This window comes from Dermacentor silvarum, chromosome 3 (assembly GCF_013339745.2).
Source record: "Dermacentor silvarum isolate Dsil-2018 chromosome 3, BIME_Dsil_1.4, whole genome shotgun sequence".
In the NCBI taxonomy this organism is placed as follows: domain Eukaryota; kingdom Metazoa; phylum Arthropoda; class Arachnida; order Ixodida; family Ixodidae; genus Dermacentor; species Dermacentor silvarum.
The window spans coordinates 8781390-8804146 of record NC_051156.1 but is presented as its reverse complement, the minus strand read 5'-3'; the positions used below and the strand labels follow the sequence as shown (position 1 = coordinate 8804146).

The window sequence follows — 22757 nt, the reverse complement described above, 5'->3', positions numbered from 1 at the left end:
TACGCACTTAGAGACGCGTCACCACGCTTTCATATATAAAAGGTAGACCCGTCTAGCAACTCATTCAGTTCATTCTAAGACTGCCATGCGTAGACCACGGAAATTAAAGGCACCAGAAAAACAGCGTGAATACAATGGTCGAACATGTGTGGTGTTTGATACAGCTTCGCTGGACATTCCCGTTCGCGGGGCGGGATGGCGGCGAATTTTTTTATTTTTTTTTACTTCCTTTTTATTTCTTTTTTTGTTAAATTTGCAGTTAGGGGCTATGAAAAGACGCCTCAAGGAGCGATCCGATTTATTATTATTATTTTTTTTTTACTTATGCGGTTTCTTCAATATGCACCGAAAGCTCGACATGTTAGCAGTTTAGTTTTAACCCCTAATGAGAATCGAAACAGTGACACCGTGCTCAGCAGTAGAAAACCAAAAAGCACTGCAGCCCACCGCGGCGGCTGGCCGCATACGATTTGCATAAGGTGATCCAAAGCTTTCTGGGTGGACAAGGCCAACTCTTCCGTCTGCATGTTACGCAGCGACTTCGAACTTTCCGCAAGCGCTTTGCAACTCAGCACACGAACAACTCGATCACAGTAAAAAAGGTACCACAAGTGCTTCAGTCGAAAGCGTCAATCTCTCGCAACGTATTTATGCATATTTTCGGCGCCTATTTCCTTTGCACCTTGTCTGCACGGTGCAATATACGCGTCTACAATATACATCACAATACGAGTGGAGATGAATACCGCCTACCACAGTCGTAGCGGCCGCGAAAATATATTCTGGTGCCTTGCGTGCCAAAACCACCATCTGATTACGAGGCACGCCGTAGTGGGCGGCCCCGGGCTAATTTTCACCTGTCGGGGTTCTTCAACGCGCGCCGAATGCACGGAACTCGAACGTTCTTGCATTTCCCCACCAACGCAATGCCGCGTCCGCCATCGAACCCTCGACCTCAGCAGCGCAACGCCGTATACCCAATGGGCTACCGCGGCGGCCATAGCGGCGTCATTTTAAAAGCGGCACGCACAAGAACCGGCCCTTTGTGAACTGAGAATCGCCACCAGCCGCCCCGTCGGTCTGGTACGCTCTTACTGCTATTACCAGCTATAACCTGCTATATCTGTACATACTGTATAAAGGTATTCGTCTCCTCTTCGTCAGCTTCAAGAGTCCGTCTCTCGACCTCGAGTCGCAATAAAGTGTGGTCACTTGCGGCCGTAAAAGAGCAGTGGAGAGGCCGCGACGTATGCACGCCGAAAAGGATGTTTTACCCTCCTCCTAACAAAGATACATTGTTATAGGTTAGAATCAATGGTAGCGAAAAAAGGAATAATAACTGCCAGAAAGGTTTCGAGTATTCAACTTAAAAAAACAATACCCCTTTTATAATTATCACGCACAGGAGAAACAAAGGAAGGCATTGGCATAAACAGCTAGAGCTGTCATTCAACAAAGGTCACGCGGCTTGCGAGTTAGGTCAGACTCTCAGCGGACGACAGGTGGGAGAGATGTCGTGCAACTGCAGCGCGTGTGTAGATAACCGCAGGACAAAACAATTGCATGCCGCTATACGCGGATGCACGCTGAAACCGCACTCCACATGAAATGCCGAGTGACGAGCTATATCCGTTTGGTGGACTTTTCTTGAGTCACGTTATACCAGGTCAAGTCGTGGTAGCCCTTGCTTGTTTACATTTAAAGGGACCCTAGTGAAACACAATAGGCCGAGTCCGATCGGTAGACTATTCCTATATAGAACTCCACGATCGACTTCTGCGTGCCAGTATACGGCTTTGTTGCGTAGAAAATTGCCACGCAAGATCCCGTTTGTTGATCCTCAATTTGAACCACGCGCAGCGAAAAAGGACGAGTTGACGCAATAACCACGTGACCTCCCTCTCCGACGCTCTCTGTGAGGTGCTGACATTATAAGTGAGAATTACGCCAGAGTCCAAAATAGGTGGCGGAACTCTGATTTTTCATTTTCGTAATTTTCTCACACACAAAATCTCTGTGCTTGCTACGGATGACAAATTCGGTATTACAGAACCCTTATCTCACAATCTAGCCAGACTTCCTTTAGTGTCCGTTTAAATAAGATAAGCTAAAGAAATAACGAATTTACTGGTGATCGCACTGTAACAGTATAGCTATACATCTGCTAACACCTGAACGGCGGGCGGCAGTATTGGTGCATGGGGGGAGGGGGGAAGGGGAAACGTGGAGAGAATAGGCTACGACAAATTAAGGAAACGTTTTTACGTAATGTATAATGCGGTAAACAATAAATCGATAAATAAGTAAGAGCGACTATGTCAACACAAGAAATTGGGAGGACGCTTAAGCTTCGCTTTTAAGAGTGGGACGCAATAGAATTCAAAGATCCCTGACTGCTTCTCACGCTTCCCGACAACTGCAGCTTAAGCAACCGTAATGGATACCGGGAAGCACTGGCTTGCTTGCTTGCTTGAAAGCCTTTATTAAAAACAAACATTAGAGGTGGAGCCCTTAGGGGGCTTCGCAATGGGTGGAATCCCTATTCCGGGACCCCAGCCGCCAGCTTAGCCCTCCGAACCAAGGCCTTTTGGGCCTTAAGGTCTGAGCAACCACGCAGGGCCGCCTCCCACTCCTCTCGGGTTGGGTTAGAGTTGGGGGGAAGCCCAAACCATGTGCTAGGTGTCAGCCATCTCCCCACAGTATTGGTACTTGCCAGTGAAGGAAGAATCGAAATGTTTTAAGATTGCCGGGCACAATAAAGTGTTAGTGAAAAGTCGGAACAAGATGACTTCATCAGTCTGGCGGCGAACGCTATGCACGAAGGCGAGCTTTCTGGTAGAAACGCGGCCTCTTGCGTGGGGCGATGCCGGAGATATTGCACAGCCGCGCCAAACATAACTTTCAGGTCTCCGTTTTTCTTTCGTACTCTTATTATTTCAGTCTGAGAAGATTTAACCTAAAAGGCATGCGCAGTGGGTGTTTTGTTTCGTGACATTTGTTTGTGGATTGTCATTCTCAAAATTCCGAGGAATAACTTTGCCAAGAATGCAAGACAAGGTATGAGCAACATTGATAGAATGGTGTGGCATACCTAAATATATTTGAAGGGCCTGTGTGGTTGGGGATGATTTTTTCGGCCGCAGGCGCCAATGCCGACACCGACGCCGGATTTTCTGCGACACGGGGCCCTTAACACTATCGCGTTAAAAACCAGAGCTCACTTGTGCTGCCACTTATTCGCCGAAGTGTTTCTTAACCCGGTCCCTCACAGCGGCACGGTTTAGTCGGGAGAAAAAAGTGAATAAAAAAGTTACTTCATCTCCCGCTAAAGGGAACCATGTGTGGATGCGAAGCAGCGGGGAGATGGTTAGCTTGAGCGGGAGATGGTTTCGCGGCAGCGGCCCGAGCGCTCATCGCGGCGCTGCACAGGAGAGAGAATGAGGCGCGCGCGCTCCGTCATTTTCATACCGCGGAACTACCGTGGCGACCCCAGCGGAGTATGCAGCTGTCGCACCACCTGTCGAGCGCGCCACTCCGGATTCCTAGAGGAGAGAAAGGGAGGGAGCGTAGGAGAGGAGGGAGAGAGGGGTAGGGGACGCGCATGTGCTGTAGGGGTGTGGGACGTCGCGGGAGGGACGGACAAAGCCCCGCCATAAGCTGCTTCGCATCTAAAATAAATAGATTATTTATTAATTAATAACCACGACACAGAGAAGATGCAGACACCACAAGCGCTGTACACAAGCGTTTGTGGCGTCTGCGTTTATTCGTGCCCCCTTCATTCCGTGCCGGTAACACGCACCCTCTCTGTAGCGCGCAACCCGTTCATCTAGCGGACTCTATATACATACGCGGCCACGCGCAGTGGCTGGGTGATTCAGGCGCGCGCAAGCCCCCTCGAAAGATGGAACGAGCGGTTTCAACGGGGCCCCGAAACGCGCGCTGTATAGGCGCTCGAGTGACGAAGCCTACATAGGTAAACAAATCGTTGCATACACGCACACAGGGTGCAAGCCACGACTGTACTTAGCGGCCAGAAAGAGACGCGTTGTGATTCACGTGCCAGCACACCCGAGATGCCAAAATATACTCACGTCGTATATGTATACGTATATAGTGTATATACTGTATAACTCATCACACAACCGCACCACTTGGGGTTCAAGTGCAGAAATAGCGCCGCTCCTCTTGCAAATGCGGGCAAACTGCCAGAGCCCGGCGTATACGGTGCAATATTGCGGCGCGTTAAAAAAATAACTACAACAAAATGTAACACGCAAACGAACTTGGAAGCTCTTGCGGCCAAACGGCGGCCATATTTAGTATACACATTGCAGGGGAGGGTGACGGATATATTTCAACGCAAAATTTATCGACGTCTGATGCACTCACGCATTCTACACTCTGGGGTTAACATGTGCACGGATATCAATAGCGTAAACCGAGAGCTATCCATTTATTTATTTGTTTTTATCGCATTGTCCTTTATGTGGTATGCAGTACCTCCTGTCCCTTGTTCTCTCCCCACGCTCATTACACTTCTGACCGCCGTTCAGGTGTGAGGGGATACAGCCATAGAGAGCGCTGTCAGCGGTAATTACCCAACTTTCCTTTTCTTCGTTTGACTTATACCATGGTTGTTAAACCTTGGTTTTACACTGGCAAACCTTGTGCACAGCGTCATAGCCGACTTAGTCACGCAGAGCTCCGTGTGCTGTCGTAACTTTATTTCTGTAATGAAAGTAATTCATTGGCAATGAAAACTGTTGCGCAAAGCTACGAAGGGACAGGACTTAAGCGAGAAAACAAAACACGGTACTCGTTTTCTCGCTTAAAGGACTCCTCACCAGGTCTGGCCATATTAGGCCGACAAGCGCATGCGCGCTAACGATCGTGTCTGCTAAGTATTACACCGCTATGTATACGCGCCGCGGAAAGAGCTGAAATTTCAAACCAAACGCCGCGCTTCTCGCGGGCGCCGCGATCCCAGGCGTAGAGTCGACGTCAATCGCGCCACTGCGCTTGTACGTATACATGTGTCTGTGCTGCGACGTAGCTCGTAGTGACACGTGACTTCGAGAATTATTCAACGCAACATCTGTTATTTGTGTAATCTGTTGATTCAATATACGAATTAAAGTTTAGAGAAATAATCAAACACACAAACCGAATGTCTGCGTCTTTTTGTTTTACTTAAGTCGCACTGCGGCAAGAGAGATGTATGTACTTCAGTTTCGTCTGCTTGTTCCCATGTCATGTATAGTTGCGCGCGAAGAGAACGAAACTATGTCATTTTCTACCGCGTTCCAGCGCGGAATCATGCTCTGCGATGCGACTGTGTCTGCCTCAGTGTTCGTGTAGCATTGACTTAGACAGCTAGTCAGGTGTTCAAGTGCACAGTGCGCAAAATCGTGCGCTGCGCGAAACAAGACAAACGCAACAGTCGCCGGAAGTGCGCCGTGCAGCAAATAAGCAAGAAAAGAAGAAGAAAAAAAAAAAGAATAAGCCCGTGACGTATGCGTTAAGCGATCCTCCAGCTCCGATATGGCAGTACGCAAGCAAGGAATTTCGCTTGCGGAGAGGGCAAGTGAAGAGAGCGTTATGTTGGAGTGGCGCTCGCCTCTAGAAATAACGGGTTCGCGGCACTGAAATATTTCTATTTCTGCTATTATTGAACCAATTTTAAAAGTTGTACTCCCTATTACGCTCCCTATAGGGAACGCTCCCTTGAAGTCTTGTGCCTTGGTCGCTTTGCGCAACAGTTTTAATTATGCCTAATCAACTGCGGAATTTTCCTTAATTCGTGGGGTTTAACGTCGAAATGCAAGGCGTGAACTATACAGACATGCGCGCACCGGGAAGTCTCGGATCAATTCTGAACAGACGTGGGTATAAGTACACGAGCCCTTCTTCTGAACCGTGCCCCACCTGAATGATCAGGGTCCCCTGTGAGTAATTGACACAGATAAACGTACTCCTTTACAGACTCTAGAAGCTGACTGGCGATCCTGAATTCTTGTTCCCTTGCCAGGCTATTGAACATTATCTTTGTCTTCTGTACATTAATCTTACACTTTCTCGGTTAAGGTCCTCAATTATTTGCTGTAATTCGTAACCCATTGTTGCTGCATAGGACAATGTCATCTGCAAACCGATGGTTGCTGAGGTATTCGCCGTTGATCCTCACCCCTAAGCTATCCCAGTCTAAGAGCTTGAATACTCATTCTAAGCATGCAGTGAATAGCATTGGAGAGATTGTGTCTCCTTGCCTGAACACTTTCTTGATAAGTAACTTTCTACTTTTCTTGTGGAGAACCAAGGTAGCTGTGCAATCCTTCTAGATATCTGCCAAGATGTTTACGTATTCCTTCTGTACTCCTTGATTACGCAATGCCTCTATGACTGCTGGTATCTCTACTGAATCAAATGTTTTTTTTTTTTTGTTTTTTTTCATTTCCCCTTCCTGAAGCCAGCCTGTTCTCTTGGTTGGCTGAAGTGTTGCCTTGATTCTATTCGAAATTATCTTGGTGAATATTTTATACAATACTGAAAGCAAGCTAATGGGTCTATAATTCTTCAATTCTTTAACGTCTCCCTTCTTATGAATGGTTAGATACAAACACATAGATAGCTAGATGGATACTTCGCTCCCGGAAAGTGCATGAAGTACCCTAAGAATGTTAACGCCTTAATAAATAAATAAATAAATAAATAAATAAATAAATAAATAAATAAATAAATAAATAAATAAATAAATAAATAAATAAATAAATAAATAAATAAATAAATAACGCACTGACCCTTGGGTGCATGAGAAAGACATGCATTGGAAGGGAAAAGGTAGGCCAGCAGCAGGCAGCCGCAAAGCGCTCCTAATGGAACCGCAGCGACGCGATGCGGCCGGTAGCAGAAGCTCGCGAAGATTTATCGAAGCCGAGCTCTTTGAGACGATTAAGATAGAAGCGGCCCGCACGCACACCCGCTGCGAGTATTATTTACACTGCCGGCTTGCAATCGGGGGGCCCGATCTGCGGACATAAATTTTAAACGACGCGGCCGCAACGCATCCGCGACGGCGCGAACACGTCGTAAAGCGATCGCAGCCATCGATAAGACGACGACGCCCCCCGTACAAGGCGTGCATAGCGGGCACAAACGTGGTTGTTCTGCGGGTGGCTTTATATACACAACGCACGCCGAGTTACATAAAAGCACGCGCCGCCGCTTCCTGCAACACGGCCCCGTCCTTCTTGGCGTCACCTCGAGACAGCACTTTATTCTGTCCCGCACTCGGAACGGGCATTGGGAACGAAGAGGAGCGCAACAAACGAAACATCGCGTCCGAGAGACATCCCGCAAGAGCGAATTACCAGCGGCATTCACTTCCTGGAATTCCCCGCGGCGCGCTGTGTACGGAACAGCGGGAGGGCGAGGGACGAAAACCGGCCGCGGCGGCAAGGGCCACCGATGAACAAAAAGAGAAAACGAGCAATTGAAAATAATGAGCGTATAGACCGTTGCTCTTTGCAGCGAGCGCTTTTAATCACCGCCGCCGGAGCGTCGCGACCCAGCGGGTTCCATTCCATCGCTCTAACGGCTCGGCAGCCGAGCGACGCAGAGCTTAGTTCGGTGCAGTGCACACATTGAGTGTTGAAAAGGCCAGCGTGTCAGCGTCGAATTTGCCTGCAGCGACGGATGCTCCGACACCTGGAAAGGTTCCGTTTTCAAGTGAAATTAAACTTTATTCGCAAACAAACGCGTGACATGTGGTGTCTGTTCAGAAGGAGGCCCCGCAGCACACCGCTGTAAGTGCATTTACAGCGAAAGCTCTATCGTGACTTCGCAGCCTTCCGCATACAACCGAGAAATATAAAATGCAGAGTGCTGAGATAGTGCCTCCATAGATCCTCGCGCAATCTTACCCAGTTTAACAGCTTCAATATTTGTTTCAAGCATGCACTAAATAGCACTGCACAATTGTCTGCTTGATTCCCGACAGCCTGGCTTAATAATTGCCCGATTTTCTTGTGAAGGCTTACGGTATAGCCGGACAATCTTTGTAGATATTACCTCAGATATGCTTCCTTTGCTCCTTGATTATGCAAAATGCCTCTGACTGCTATAGCATGCACACTGAATCAACTCTGTCTCGTTATCTATATGAGAGGCATACCGAGAGGCTGGTTATACTCCGCACGTTTCTCATTTACCTGGCAGATGACACAGATGTGATGCGTTGTTGAATACCTCTTTCTAAAGCCAGGCTGTTACCTGGGTTTATTAAAGTCAATTGTTTGGTGCCCTAATTGGATTTGCGATCACCTTAGCGAACATCTTGTAGGATACCAGAAGCAAGTGAATAAGACCGCATAGTTCACTTTCTAACGTCTCCTTTTCTGTAAGTTATGTTACGAAGGCATTCTTCCAAGTCACTCGTACAGTTCGCATTGTGCATACAAGATCACAAGCTTCCTGCATACAATACCCCTGCCACCTTTTATCACATGGACTGTTCCTTCACCTACTGCTACTTTCTTTCTCTAGTTAGACTCTGTTCCCTCTACACCACTATAGGTACGTCGAATTGCGGTTACCTGGCTGTCCTGGGTACTGCGAAATTTAGTGCACAATTACTCTACTGCCCTTGCCATATAATCAAAATTGCTGACCAAATTGCCCCGCTTATTTTTCACTGCATACATCTCATACTTTCCAAAACCAAGTTTTCTTACAGCTGATGTCATGATGTCGCGTCCTTTACAGCTTCCCCTATCTTTCCAATGTTACAATTTCGAATGCCACTTGACCAGTTTTGAGAGTTAGGCCGATTCGACACGATCTCTAGGGGTCCGACACTTTCGTGACCGAACATTTTCTGCGCACGAAATGACCAACGTATAATAGTGGGGTGTGGCTTTGGCCGTTCTGCATCACCACGACCAGCGCATAACGGAGACAAAGAAAGCACATGGCGAGGACAGGCGCTGTAACTATACATTCCTATGGGTGTGCGAATAGAGCTTTTAGACCGAATCGAATGCAAATCGAATAGTGCAAGAAGCGAATCGAATAGAACGTCGAATACTTTTGGAAAAGTTTTCGAATAATGAACGGCGGCTGTCACAATTAATATAGTTCACATCCCAGTGTTAACAAAGTTAGCAAGTTTCTGTCATTACATAGTAGGTTATGAAGCGTTGTTTATGAAAAGCACAAATCGAGCATTAGAAGCAAACAAGAAGTTTCTTCGCATGCACAAGCTTGCTCTTGCAGAGAGAATGATCGCTGTACAGCCTATAAAGTATGGCCACCCAAGTAAAGCAGCCCGCTCCACTACCCAAGTTCTCGTCTTTTATGTCGATACTATGCCCGCGGGGGTGATAACTCCAACTTTATGTTTATTTGGGCGCAGTCGAGCTTCTGAAGTATTCTAGAAGTATTCGAAAAACATTCTCATTTATAAATAGTCACTATCCGATTCGAAGACCGAATCGAATAGCGCACTATTCGGTTCGTTCTTCGAAAGATTCGAATATTCGGTAACCCACATTCCTCGACGTCGGTTATCTTTCCATAACCACAGTTGCAGTCAGCGGTTGTCCTCGTCTTCTTGTGCGTTTCCCGTTACGCGCTGGTCGTAATGAACAGTATATACTGTGTGACCAAAACCAACAGCCGGACTTTGATCAAGGCCTCAATGGGAGAGGCTCCAGACTTGTTTGTACACGGTCATATATATATATATATATATATATGTCACGGAGTGGCATAGTTTCGAGTCATCGACACGCCGATTAACGGGCGCCAAAACCGTCATGGTCTCACGGTGCGGCATCGTTTCGAGACAGCGACACGCTGACGCCGTATGGCCGGCAGCCGCTGTTGCTTCTGTGCTTGTCAACGGACCCAAGTGTGTGCGTGTGTGTCTGTGTGGTGCAGTGTGGGGGCGCGACCTCTGACAGCAGGGGGGGGGGGGGGGGATCATCTGTTCCCTCGCCCCTGATTAAAAGGGCGCGGCCAAGACTTTTGGGAGGAGTCATGAGATAATTAGGTGAACCCATACCTGCCGTTCCCCGACCTAAGGAACTAGGGAAAGGAGCGGCTATTTAAACGCCGGTTTTAGGCTCTGCTAATCAGTCTAGAAGCTGGGCCTGTAATCGGCACAGAAGCAGTCGAGGGGCTAGTGCCGTCCAGTTTCGCCTGGGCCGCCTAGCCACGTCGGAACTCCGAGTAACTAGTTGCGAGACGACAAACCAACGTCTGCAACAAACTCCCGGTAGTTGACCTCAAGTTGTCTCAACCTGCTTGAGAGAAGACGTCAGATCTAGACTCCCGGGAAACCCAGCCCATGCAGCAATCGCAATCGCATCCACCTCAACAAGATCGGCTCGCCGGCATTCTTCGGGAAAGCTCTGCGCGCCGACTTCGCGGTTTATGGACCTAGCTGCTGCTGCTGCCCGGCCACGCGGATGACATCGTTGGTTTTCTTTTGAACTTTGTTTTCTTTTGAACTTTCTTTTAGTGAACCACTGTTAAGTGTATTCTTGTATATTTGATAAGCGCCTTATTTCATGTGTATATTCACTGTTAATAGCTCGTTATATTTCTTGGTCGTCATCATTGAGCTATATTAAGTACAGGTGTGTTAGTCTTTTGTGTCATTTTTAAATTTATTTTATTAATTTGTGTATCGTTGTCCGTAGATAAATATCTTTTTTTTTTCTGTTTACTCCCGACTCTGACTCTTTCACTGTGTTCGCTTGAGTACGGAACGAGCAACCGGCTTGTATACGCCGTCGATCGACTTCGCGCCGACGGCGAACGGGTGACAAGCCCGTATATACACCCGTACTTAGTTCCGCTTAGTTGGGTTCCGCACGTATTGACATCACGTATCCAAGTGGAAATAAATATATAACTACATATTTCTGCCCCCATCGAAGGATAAGATTCTGATTCTGCGCTGAGCTGTCCCACTGTGACTGTCACCAAACCAGTAAGGTCCCCTGTGAAGAACCATGCTGTATTTCGTGCATCAGAAGCGTTCGTGGCACTGTCCCTGCCTGATATTTTTTTTTTCATGCCATCATCGCAAGATGGCCGGGGCAGTGAGCAGTCGAACCTGCGCCTTCATGCTGAGAAGCAATGAAACACCATCACACCACCTGAGTGTCTCAGCAGGCACACACGCGGGGAATCCGACGGCATTTTTTTCTGGGGGGCGTTTCAATTTTCGCAACTTCCACAGGTGTGTCTATGGTGAACTAGAATTTCGGTTCATTATATTCCAGTTCATAATAGGTGCGGCGCTAAAAGTGCGATATTTCTCGACTTGATAAGGATCTAAGGACACTTCGCAGCCTATTGCTGCCACGCTGTCTCGTTTGGTCCAGTCGATTCGTCTGCACTTCCTGAACTATGTGTACTTCGCGAGGTGCTGCACCTCGCCATCCGCTTCACCAGTTCGACACGGCGGCATCTGCACACCGCCATTCATTTCTCTCGGTGCAGGGTTCGTGCAGGACGAGATCACAGAGTTCCCTGCAGCCATCAAAGTGCAGCGTTCGTTTGTGCAGGAGGTGCCGCGCCGGTTCCGCGCGAGCAGACACTCAACTGGCGGGAACTAGTTCACGAAGTGCAGGGTGAATCGAATGAACCTGTGGTCTGCAACATAATCCGGAGCGCATCTATAGCGCCCTACACCGTTCAGATTACTGCGGCACCACATTGCATCGTACCAACAGTATACGAAGCTCTGGAGGTGAGCCAGCAGGGGAATCGCACGTGCTTGGCCCGTGCATTCCGTTCTGTACCAAGCGCGTCATTTCATATAAACGAGATCATTGCTGTAGTTATTTTTATACCGACAATTTATAATTTCTGGGAATGCAGGTGCCACCGAAGCCACTGCTTTTCTTTAGGTTTCTCGCAAAGCAGGCCCATTCAAAATAGTCAGATAAACGAGAACAACACACGTGCAGTAAATTATGCCCCCCCCCCCCCCCCCTGTCGTCAATTTCCTCCTGCGCAGCAGCTAAGGCGGCCAGCACGCGCCACAGCTGCAGTGAGCACAGCTGCGATGCCCGCGGCGTACGACACGCAATCTCGCCGGATCTGTACACATACTGTAACACTATACGCTCCGCAATTGGATTGCCAGCAGGTGCAGAGCCGAACTGTGCGCCCTCGTTTTTTTATGCATTCTTCGTATCCCTGGGCGTGGTCACAGCAGGGGCAGCACAATTGGTCCTCGCCAAGCGGCACAGACACGTGAACGCCTGCAGCTCCAGCCCCAAGTCCTCCACACCATCCATGCAATCAGAGTGAAAACGCGCATCCACGTGAGGATCCTTCGAGAATGATAATTTGCATAAAGGACTCGGAGAACCTGCTTTTCCATAGGCTAATACAAAGCCACTTCGTTTTTCTTTTTCTCTCATTTATTTGTCTTTCTTTTTTTTTCAGCGTTATTAGCGCCCTTGGGTTCCTTTGGTGTAGTTATTTTTCCGCGCGCCATTAGCTTTGTTTGGTTCTCGCACAGACAAACGAGCCCTGTCCTTAATTCCAGCCAACGCTGTTAAACGCTGCCGCCACAAGCGTAGTTCCTGCAGTCTGTAGCCTCCGGGATAGGCGCGCTGACGTGTCGGAAGTCGTGGCATCGTTGCAGGCGTGGCTAGCTTGCATTGGCGCATACGCGCATGTATATAGCTATAGGCAGCAACGTTTACAGTTCTATAAACGTTAGAACGTTGCGCAGCGCTGTTGTCACAAATGCAGCCGCTCAGAGCGCAATCTCGGAGGGACGCCACGCCCCGAGCTTCGTCGCGTCGAGCTGCAGTCGTTTAGCCTCAGGCAGGCTTTATTTGATCTATGATGGTCGATAAAACAGTCGCGCGTTGTTCCGCGTATCCCAGAATGCAGCTTAACCGAGCGCGCGCGCCCTAGCGGTAGCCTATACGGCATATAATCTGTAAGAACCTTCAGCTGGAATCGTCAATCGCCCGTTAAAGTGATCGTCATCACCACCGTTATCGCTTATAAAAGCCTTAAACGCATCACATAAGTAGGGGTTGTTTATGCACAATGACATAAATAATATAAAGTCAAACAACATCAAAAGGCGAAAGGCTTTGCTTAGGACAAACACCATCCATGTGCTGCGGAGGTAGACGAATTTGCTCCGCGAATGTGTACTGTTAAATACAACTAAAAAAAATTAAAATTATCAGTGATTGTGTTAATTTTTTTTTCGTCCCTTTGTTAAAACTCGTCAGAGGACACCGCAGTGTACTGGCGCAGCTAATTTGCGTGCCTCGCGTGAAATGACACACGGTTGAAATTATCTCCGTACAAATACTGTACACAGTCTTCCCTTTCCCTGCGAAGTTTTCATTTCGATCAAACTTAGTTTTCATACGGGCCCCGTGATTGTCTCCCCGCGATCACGTGCGATGGGATCCAATTGGCGCGATTTTCGCAATATGCCCGCAAGCCCCCCAACTGCCGTTTGCAACTTTTCCGGTACGTTGTACAAACGTGTGTCTCCCGCATTTATGCAAGAAGGCCCGTCCCCAAGGTGCTTCTTGCAGTCGGTGCGACAGCGTTATTGTCCGGACGCAGAGAGGGAATCTAGAAGCACTACAGCACATGCAGCTTCGTTATAGAAGGACCGAAACTGTGGCGACAGCTACTATCCAACCGCTGCGTGCACCAATACACTGAATGTTGCGAAACGCGATCCAGCAATGATAACGCCTTTTCTACAGAAAGAGATGATTTAATACAGAGGAGAGCAAGATGGCATGATCAAAGATAACGGGAGCGAGACGCGCACCAAAAATACCGAATTCCTCTCCGAAAATCCCATACGACACACATGGAACATATTGAATAATCTCATATGCTCACACGAGGATACTTACACGAAACATACGCGTTCGTACGAGATCATTGCCCATGTGTCACGTGATATCTTTTGCTATATATAGGATAACAGCAGCCTATTCCGAAGCCCCTTCAACGAGACCAGAATCGAACCGTTCGCTTCCACCGGTGACTGATGTTCGTGCGGCCAACCAGAACAACAAACAAACAAAGGCCGCTACCAAGTGCCAGGACTTGTAAACACGTTTTGGAGTTCCGAACACGCAAGAGCCATTTATCTGAACGTTTCCTCTCAACTCTTCGAGGGCAGCTATATAGCGCGGAAGGCAACCGCTAAGAATCTGGGTGAAACCCTTCGTTACACAACGCCGCGTGTTTACTCTGTATAGCACACGATGGACGGTGCCCTCCCTCCTCCGCGCTGTTTGCCAAAACATGAGACGGGGAGAGCCTCTCGACACATTCGTCCGAGCCACCCTTTCGCCGAGTTAGGGTGGCTAGAATTAGCACCGAGTTAGGGTGGCTAGCCGGTCACTCGGCTAGCCACCCTAGCCGAGTGACCGGGGCCCACGGCCAAGAGAGCGCTATAGCCGCGGCAAGGCCTCCCGCGAAGCCGCAAGGTCTCGTCGCCCTCGCCCACAATGTACATCATCCGTGCGCCAACACTGCATGCGAGACGTGGCAAGCGCTCCCTCGCAGGCAGCACCGGTCAGAGGCCACTGGATCGAAACCGTAGACACGCGTTAGAAAAAGACACGGTTTCGCTATTCGATGCGACCATTTGAAGCGTCCGCATGGATTACACCACTCGCGTAGTTCACCGCCACCACGTCTTTCTTTTCGGTGTTTATTGCAGGCTGGCTTGAATAGTCGGACTACAACCCCCAACATTCGGCTACAATACGACAGTTCTAATAAGACACACAGCAAATTTTCGGAATATTGCATTCGTCTTCGAAATTTCGAGTTTCTGCCACATCTTAGCAGAGAAATAACTTTTCACTCAAGGTGCTCTAAAATCCCCGAGAGACAGAAATAAAGCTCAGATATTTCGGCCGCCGTGTGTAGCTGCTCTGCATGGGGGAGGGGGTGAAAGGCCCGAACAGAGAGAGAGAGAAAGTGGAGCGAAAAGAAAAAGAGAAATACGTGACAAAAATTGGCTCGGCAGTTGCATGTAAAATGATGTTCGATGGATTTACATTCAATATGAAGGCGACGTAAATATTCGAAAACGGAAAGGGCGTTGCGCGCACGTCCCGTTACAGTAACATGCCGCAAAGAAAAACACGCAGCCCGAGGAGAGCGAGTGAGACGCGCCGACAGTACATATAACCAAGGACGTGTGCTGTCGGCCAATTTGTGCACTGGGCAAAACGAAGCACGGCAAACGCCGGGTAGCCAGCACTCGCTGCGTTATTTATTCTAAGACGGGGTCGAGCGCTTGCTCTCGTTCTCTTTGCTTTTTTCTATATTTCCAGTCGCGATTTCCTGTTCCTTCTCGCCGCTAGGTCGCGCGAAACGATGCTCGCCCTTTGGCATTTCTCCCCTCCGCATTCCGTGAACGCCGAACCGGCTGCAATGCACGGACCGATACAAACACACGCACACGTCGTCGTCGTCAAACTGGTTTCCGTCGAGCACCGCTTCGTGCGTACATACTATAGAACATACGGCCATACAGGCTCACAACGCGGATAATAACGCGCGTCGGGCGAGCAAAAGGCAATTATGCGCGCCTGAAGTTGTGCGGAGAAGCGCGCACCGCGGGAGAGAGTCGTGGGTCGATATGATCCAGCCGCATCGCGAGGAAATCGCGACGTGCCTGGAGCAACAGCGGCCGCTCGGCGCGGGCTTGTACGTACTATACGCTATCGCAATAAGCGCGGCCGTCGTGTAACGGCTCACCGACCGCGCGTCCGCTCACACGATGCATGCAAAACACCCGAGGGATAAAAAGGCTGAGCCAATCGATCTCTCTCACACTCCAACAACGAGCAAAAGAACAAAACAAGAAAAGAAAAACTGCTTAATGCTTTCTCTCTTCGAATGCGCGTGACTGCCGCCGGTGAAAACGAGCGAGAAAGAGAGCACTGGACGCCGAGAGCCTAAACGACCGGCGGCACATCGATGGAGCGACTTGTATAATGAAAAAAAAAAAAAAAAAAGAACTATATCGGACGAATGGGCACGTGCAAGCAGTGAAACGTACAGAGGTCCCAGAGATTGCCGGCTCCATCTATCTCCCTGCTGGAACAATCGCCCCCTTATGAGTGCAATACCGCACCGAAGTCATCCAAATGTAATCAAACGCATACTCAAATATTTCGGTACGTACTTACGCACATGGAAATTACAAGACAGAATACATTGTTTTAAGATATGTGGATTTCTTGCTTTCTTCGTGTTTTTTTTTTTTTAAATAAATGTCAGTTGAGAGTCAGCTCCAGCCCCGCGTTTATTTTCTCCTTCGTCCAAACTGTAAGCGCTGCACAGAAAGAGACAAGGAATACATTAGTTGAGAGCGTGGAACACTCAACTGTTTTAGCTCTAACCCAAACGCAAATCCGAGGCTATATATCGACGCGACGTTTGAACCACAACGAACAACAGAAAAAGCCGCAGCGTGGCCTTCTCCGCCACACGCCCAGCCGCCGAAAGAATCCATAACAGCCACCGACCGCGGTTGGACTGCTGGGCCAAATTTCGCTCCAGTCATTGGACTATTAGGCTCTATGCATTCATTACTTCATCATCATTCATCAACGGCGAATATCTCAGCAACCTTCGGTTTGCAGATGACATTGTCCTATTCAGCAACAATTGAGACGAATTACAACAAATGATTGAGGACCTTAATCGAGAAAGTGTAAGAATTGGGTTGAAGATGAATATGCAGAAGACAAAGATAATGTTCAATAGCCTGGCAAGGGAGCAAGAATTCAGGATCGCCAGTCAGCCTCTAGAGTCTGTAAAGGAGTACGTTTATCTAGGTCAGTTACTCGCAGGTGACTCTGATCACGAGAAAGAAATTTACAGAAGAATAAAATTGGGTTGGAGTGCATACGGCAGGCATTACCAAATCCCGACTGGGAGCTTACCAATGTCGTTGAAAAGAAAAGTGTACAATCATTGCATTCTACCGGTGCTAACATATGGGGCAGAAACTTGGAGGTTAACAAAGAAAACTCGAGAACAAGTTAAGGACCGCACAAAGAGCGATGGAACGAAAAATCTTAGGACTAACGTTAAGAGACAGGAAGAGAGCGGTGTGGATCAGAGAACAAACGGGGGTAGACGATATTCTAGTTGACATTAAGCGGAAGAAATGGAGCTGGGCAGGCCATGTAATGCGTAGGATGGATAACCGGTGGACCATTAGGGTTACAGAATGGATACCAAGAGAAGGGAAGCGCAGTCGAGGTCGGCAGAAAACCAGATGGGATGATGAAGTTAGGAAATTTGCAGGCGCAAGTTGGAATACGCTAGCGCAAGACAGGGGTAATTGGAGATCGCAGGGAGAGGCCTTCGTCCTGCAGTGGACATAAAATATAGGCTGATGATGATGATGATGATTCATTACTTACACTTTGAAATCAGCCATTCCATAGCGCTCTAGCGGCAGCGCTAAAGAGCCCAATATAAGACAGCATTCAAGCTGAGCCCGAGATCGAACCGTTACAATCTGGCGTTATTCACGCATTCCAACCTGTTTTATAGTCTCGTAACGCATATACGGGTGTATTGTTGCCACCTTGCAAGAGGTTTCTAACGCTGGCGGAGCGCCTTCGAACGAACAATCCAAGGTGCCACGAGTGAGCGGTGAAAACGAAATTACGTCACTATCGAGCATACTTAAGCAGCGCCAACCCCTCGGCAATGTATGCGGCTGCGGGCGCACATTCCACGGGGGGCAGAGACCGACATTCCGAGACGCGTCGTCCTGCGAGATGCATGTGCCGACGCCAAGGCCATACACCGCACCGTTCCACTTGGACGCCATCACGCATACCGTATAGGCAGATGCAGGTCGCGCGAATACGCCCCGATCAAGGAGGCATTCTGCATGCCTGTTATCTGCTCCATTTTCCGAAATCGTACGAAGGCCTATACGACGGCGCCGGGTATACCACGGACACCTCGACAGGTCGGAGTTCCACGGGCAAACACTGCACTTCCTTAATCTGTTTCAGCACAGTTGGTTATCTTTTCTTTTTCATACACAGCTGTCGACCACAATAAAGGCGCGCAGATACAGGAACGGATAGATAATCGCAGGCGTACGAGGAAGCTTAGTAAATAACACAGGCACAATGTACAGTATAGGCCGCAAACAATTTCACGGCACACGGTATTTGCGATAATAATGAATTTCCGCGAAGCACACACTTTTTCAATCCGTATATATAGTTTCAGTCCGTATACAGTATCTACAGCCTTCGCGATCTACACAGAATTAGAAGCGCCATGCCAGGCAGATATTCACACTAGTCCTGAAACTCGCGTCCCGCGCAAATTAACAGCTGCACAAAGAGGCGAGGATGTTAATGCCGTCGAGTGAATTGTACCTTGTCGATCACGCTGTTCCTTTGGGTATAAGGCAAGACACAAACAAACTGGCCGAGTAATCTTCAGGTTTAAAGCATGAAGAACATTCCCGACGCAAACCGACGCTATCTCCAGGCACACGTCGCAACCACACCGTATATATATATATATATATAGCTGGAGCACAGTCGGCGCATCCAAATACCATTACCATGCCCAGTCCTGCTGTTCTTTGCCGATGCCTTTTCACACGCTAACCGTCGTTGTCCTGGCCGTCAGCTTTTCCTCAAAATAGACAACATGGACTTTACCCTAAGAGAGCGGGAGATATGAGATTGGAAAGGCTTAACAATAATTGTTGCCTAAAAAGAACGTCACTTAGCCTCTAATTTATAGCATCGTAATCGTTTTCTAGAAATTACGATTCAGTCATATAAAGTGAACGTGTGTAGCACGTTGAACATGATCATCGATGACGCAACTGATCATTTATATAGTCGCACGTCCCAATTAGGACGATACAGATAACGACGTATCATAAGGCACGCCAGTTAGTCTTACCTTAAATAATGATAACAGTCCTGCGAGCACGATTCTTGTGCCATTTTTTAGTTTTTTAGTCTCCAGGTAGCGTCGTCTCAACGTTTACAGGGGAAGCATGCACCGAACCTCTGCCCAAGGCGTCACGTCACCCTGTAACATGACCCCTATAGCATAGCCGTGACCTATAGTCAGCTGCTGAAAATTTTATTCATATTGGTGTCAGCTTTTGCAACTGACGAAAACTATTTAAAACATAAACTTGGACGGATATCACTATTATTCAAGGCAATAAGTATCGGTCGATCAAAATGAAATCTGAAACTGCACCTTAATAACAGTTGCTGTGTATAGAGTGTATACAGTGTGGTCCATGCACAGTTAAAAAGGAACACATACGTGTAAAGCACTTGAGAAGCACGAAGCGCGCGCATGCAATTAAATACACAAGTGATTCAAGACACAAGTCATGGGGGTCACCAACATACGTGGCAAAAAGAGCAGCGTGGGCTGCCCGGCATAGGCCATGTATTCCTCTTCCGCGCTCATCAATACAGACGGTGACGAATATAGAGGAAGGCGGCCGAATTGTTGACAGTGGTCGTCCTGCTGCTCATGGTGTCAAAAAAAATTTGTCGCAGTTTCACCCAAAAGGCGAAGCACCAATTGCGATAGCAAATTAGTAGAGAGCTATACGGAGTAAGGATAGTAGTTTTATCAGCTGTATAAACTTGGACATGCAGCAGCACCAGCAACGCGCAGAACTGTTGTCGACGCCGTCGGCGTTTTGCCCGCGTTCGCACCGAACGCGCGCGCCGTTTTATATATAAATACGTATTTGGTGCCGCAGCTAAACGTCGCCTCCCCTCCCTCCCTCCCGTCCCCCACAGCCTTTCGCGCGACGGAAAAAGTTGCGTTTGCTCTCTATATATGGAAAGGAGGAAAGAGACGCTTAATTCTGCAGCCCTTCAGGGAGCACGGCGCAGAACGTGCGCCTGCTCTCCGACGTGCGTTCGCTCCCCGTGAAAGCGCGCGTTCCTCGCGCCCTTTCACTCGCACATACAACGTCCGGAGCGCGGCGACGATTTCATCACCGTTGACGTCATACGGAACCTCACGGCGACGGCAGAAATCTGTTTTGGAGTGTCCATATAATTGCTATCGCAATAAAATCTAAAGGTTAAGGTACGGTATGCCGATTAACGCCACTCATGTGATTTCTAGGTGGCGTTGGCCGGGTCAGCACCCCACTCTGAATTTTATTTGCCCCCAATAAGCAACCCTCCCCTCCTCCCTCATACCAACGAAGCAATAGAATAGCGTTTGCAACCAAACGTAAACGCATTACGCACATAAAGAAATGCCGTGGTCTCCACTGCGCATGCTCATATGTTGTTTGGTTTCCGTGGTCGTATACGCACGTTATCTTAGCATACGTTGGTGAGTATTAGCGTATACGTAACATTTACGTATACGCTAGGAAATAGCTTTATACGTCGAATAAGGCGGCACCCATGACTTCCGGTTCAGCGCGAATTCCCGCGATGGATACTTACAGTTTCGCTATCGTTGGTCGCCAGTAACTGTCGAAATGAGCTTTCGCTTCCTTCAAACTCACTTGAAACGTTAGCTGCGAGCGCGTCCAATTTCCGAGATAGTATACGGCGATTACGGCGTCCGTATAGGCTTAACGAGACGCGTCGCCATGCATGGAAACAACACGATGATTCCTAATTAGGGTTGGATATGTTTGACACGTATAGCACCAGATGGCGCCCTGATTTTAAAACGTGTTTGTCAGATTTGTGTATACCAGTACGCTAAACTAAAAGTCCTGAAAGGACGTGCCCCGTAACGTCCCGCAAACGTACTTGTGTTTTAACGTGAGTAAGGCGACAAACGTTATTCTAAAACTGCCTAATGAAGCCAGAGCGTTGACGAGCAAGCTCTTGAGAAGACGGTCCCTGCTCAATTGTTCTGTACCATAAATAGTGCTTCCTAGAAAATTAACTAGAGGGAACCCTGGCACCGAGATCATCCAGCTGCCGTCGTAAGAACGATGGGCAATTTCTCGAATATTCGTGCTTGTGGCTTCAAACCTTCCCGTGGCGTCAATTTTTAATGCGAAAGCATTACATGTTCCACGAGGCCGAAAATCCGGCGTTGTCCTCAACGAGTGCTACCAAAAGTCATCATCAGCGTGGATTCAGGTGGATTAAGGTTGGTACAACTTAGAGCAAGGTGGATTAATGTAAAGTTGTGAAGGGCACGTGACAATGTATGACATCACGTATCATGGAAGTAACCAATTAGATAAGTCATAATGCTTTCGCATTATTTTATTTTATTTTTATTATTTTATTTTTCTGGACTTTCAAGCGATCGAAGCTTTATATACACGGCAAGGCAACGCTTTTATGCGCAGATGCATAGCCACTGTGCATTGTTGCGTCTACACTGCAATGTTTTGTCGACAATGATCAGTTTGCAAAGTCACACGACCCCTTGCAGAAGAAAAGAAAAACGAACGAACGATAAATCCCCATAATGCCCATGATTTCACGTGCTGGCTGAATATCCATACATGCAGCTCCCGCAGACACAACAGCGTCACAGTTCACTCGAGTAAATGAATTAGGAAACTATAAATACGGGACGGCATCTTTGTGTTATACGCCCCCCCCCCCCCCCCCCCCCGGTAGTAGCCATCACTTACAATAGGGGCACATTAAAAGTAGCGTGTCACCTTCCTGACAGACGTCACAAACGTCATTCGTCTCTGCCCGAATGTTCATAAATCATGCACTGCAGCGTCTTTGCAAGACGCGACGAGTTCATTACTAATGCCAAATATACGTGCGAGTCAACGCAGCTATTCACTGACGTGCCGAAATAATTTTTATTCAGCCGGCGATTGTATGGTGGGCCGACCTACGCGCCGTAGTCCAAGATAACACTCGAGCCTTCTTTCGTGGCCTATACTATATGCTTCATGGTAGAGTTGCGTTTTTTTTTTTTTTTGTATTGGAAAAACGCACTTTATTACACAGCTTTATGCTTTTTTTCCCTCTTTAGAGTCATGTAGTCGACGGTCATCGGCACGGTGTTGTTGTAATACTTAAGCTCGTCGTTGATGATCGTTCAGGAAGGCACTGTTGTTTGATGTACATACTGTCGTTTATTCTTTAAGTTACAGTTGTACAAATAAGAACACTTCCTTTAACACCTTAAGACCTCGCTAGAGCGGCCGTGATAAGGTGCTTGCGTACCAGCTCCTCTGAGTCGTTCTGCCTCCCCTCACAGCTCCCCCCCCCCCCCCCCGAAACGCCCCTCCCGGCAAGCCCAACCAAACTCGTAAATTTGAGGGGAGTCTCGGTGTAGGTGGAAGCCCGGCAGAGCATCTGGAGTATCGCAATTGACGATACAAACAAAATAACCGGACACACCCAACAAAAGGAACAGCAGTGAGTAATGTCTCAACAGGTGTTAACCAGCGCGCTTAGAGATCAGAACCAAACCGCGAGTCTGAGTCAAGCACCCCCCCCCCCCCCCCCTTCCGCCCGCAGCGTCCTTGCAAGGTCGGCACGTGACTCGGCGCGCCGCTCCACCTAGTAGACACCCACGCAGATAGACAGAGAGAAGCAACTGGCAGAGAGACGAGTGCACGAGGAAGTACAGGCCAACACCAACTGTTGGCCTCGCAGTCTTTATTTCTTTATTTTTTCTTGATTCTTTTTGCACGCCAGCTGCTTCCGAACAGCCGGGACGAGGGCGTTCGGGAGGCGACG

General features: G+C 48.3%; 1 protein-coding gene across 2 annotated transcripts in view; it reads right to left on the bottom strand.

Moving 5' to 3' along the window:
- LOC119445311 (unconventional myosin-XVIIIa-like) overlaps positions 1-22757 on the bottom strand; it is a 231901-nt gene that overhangs the window by 192218 nt on the left and 16926 nt on the right. The window lies entirely within an intron of this gene.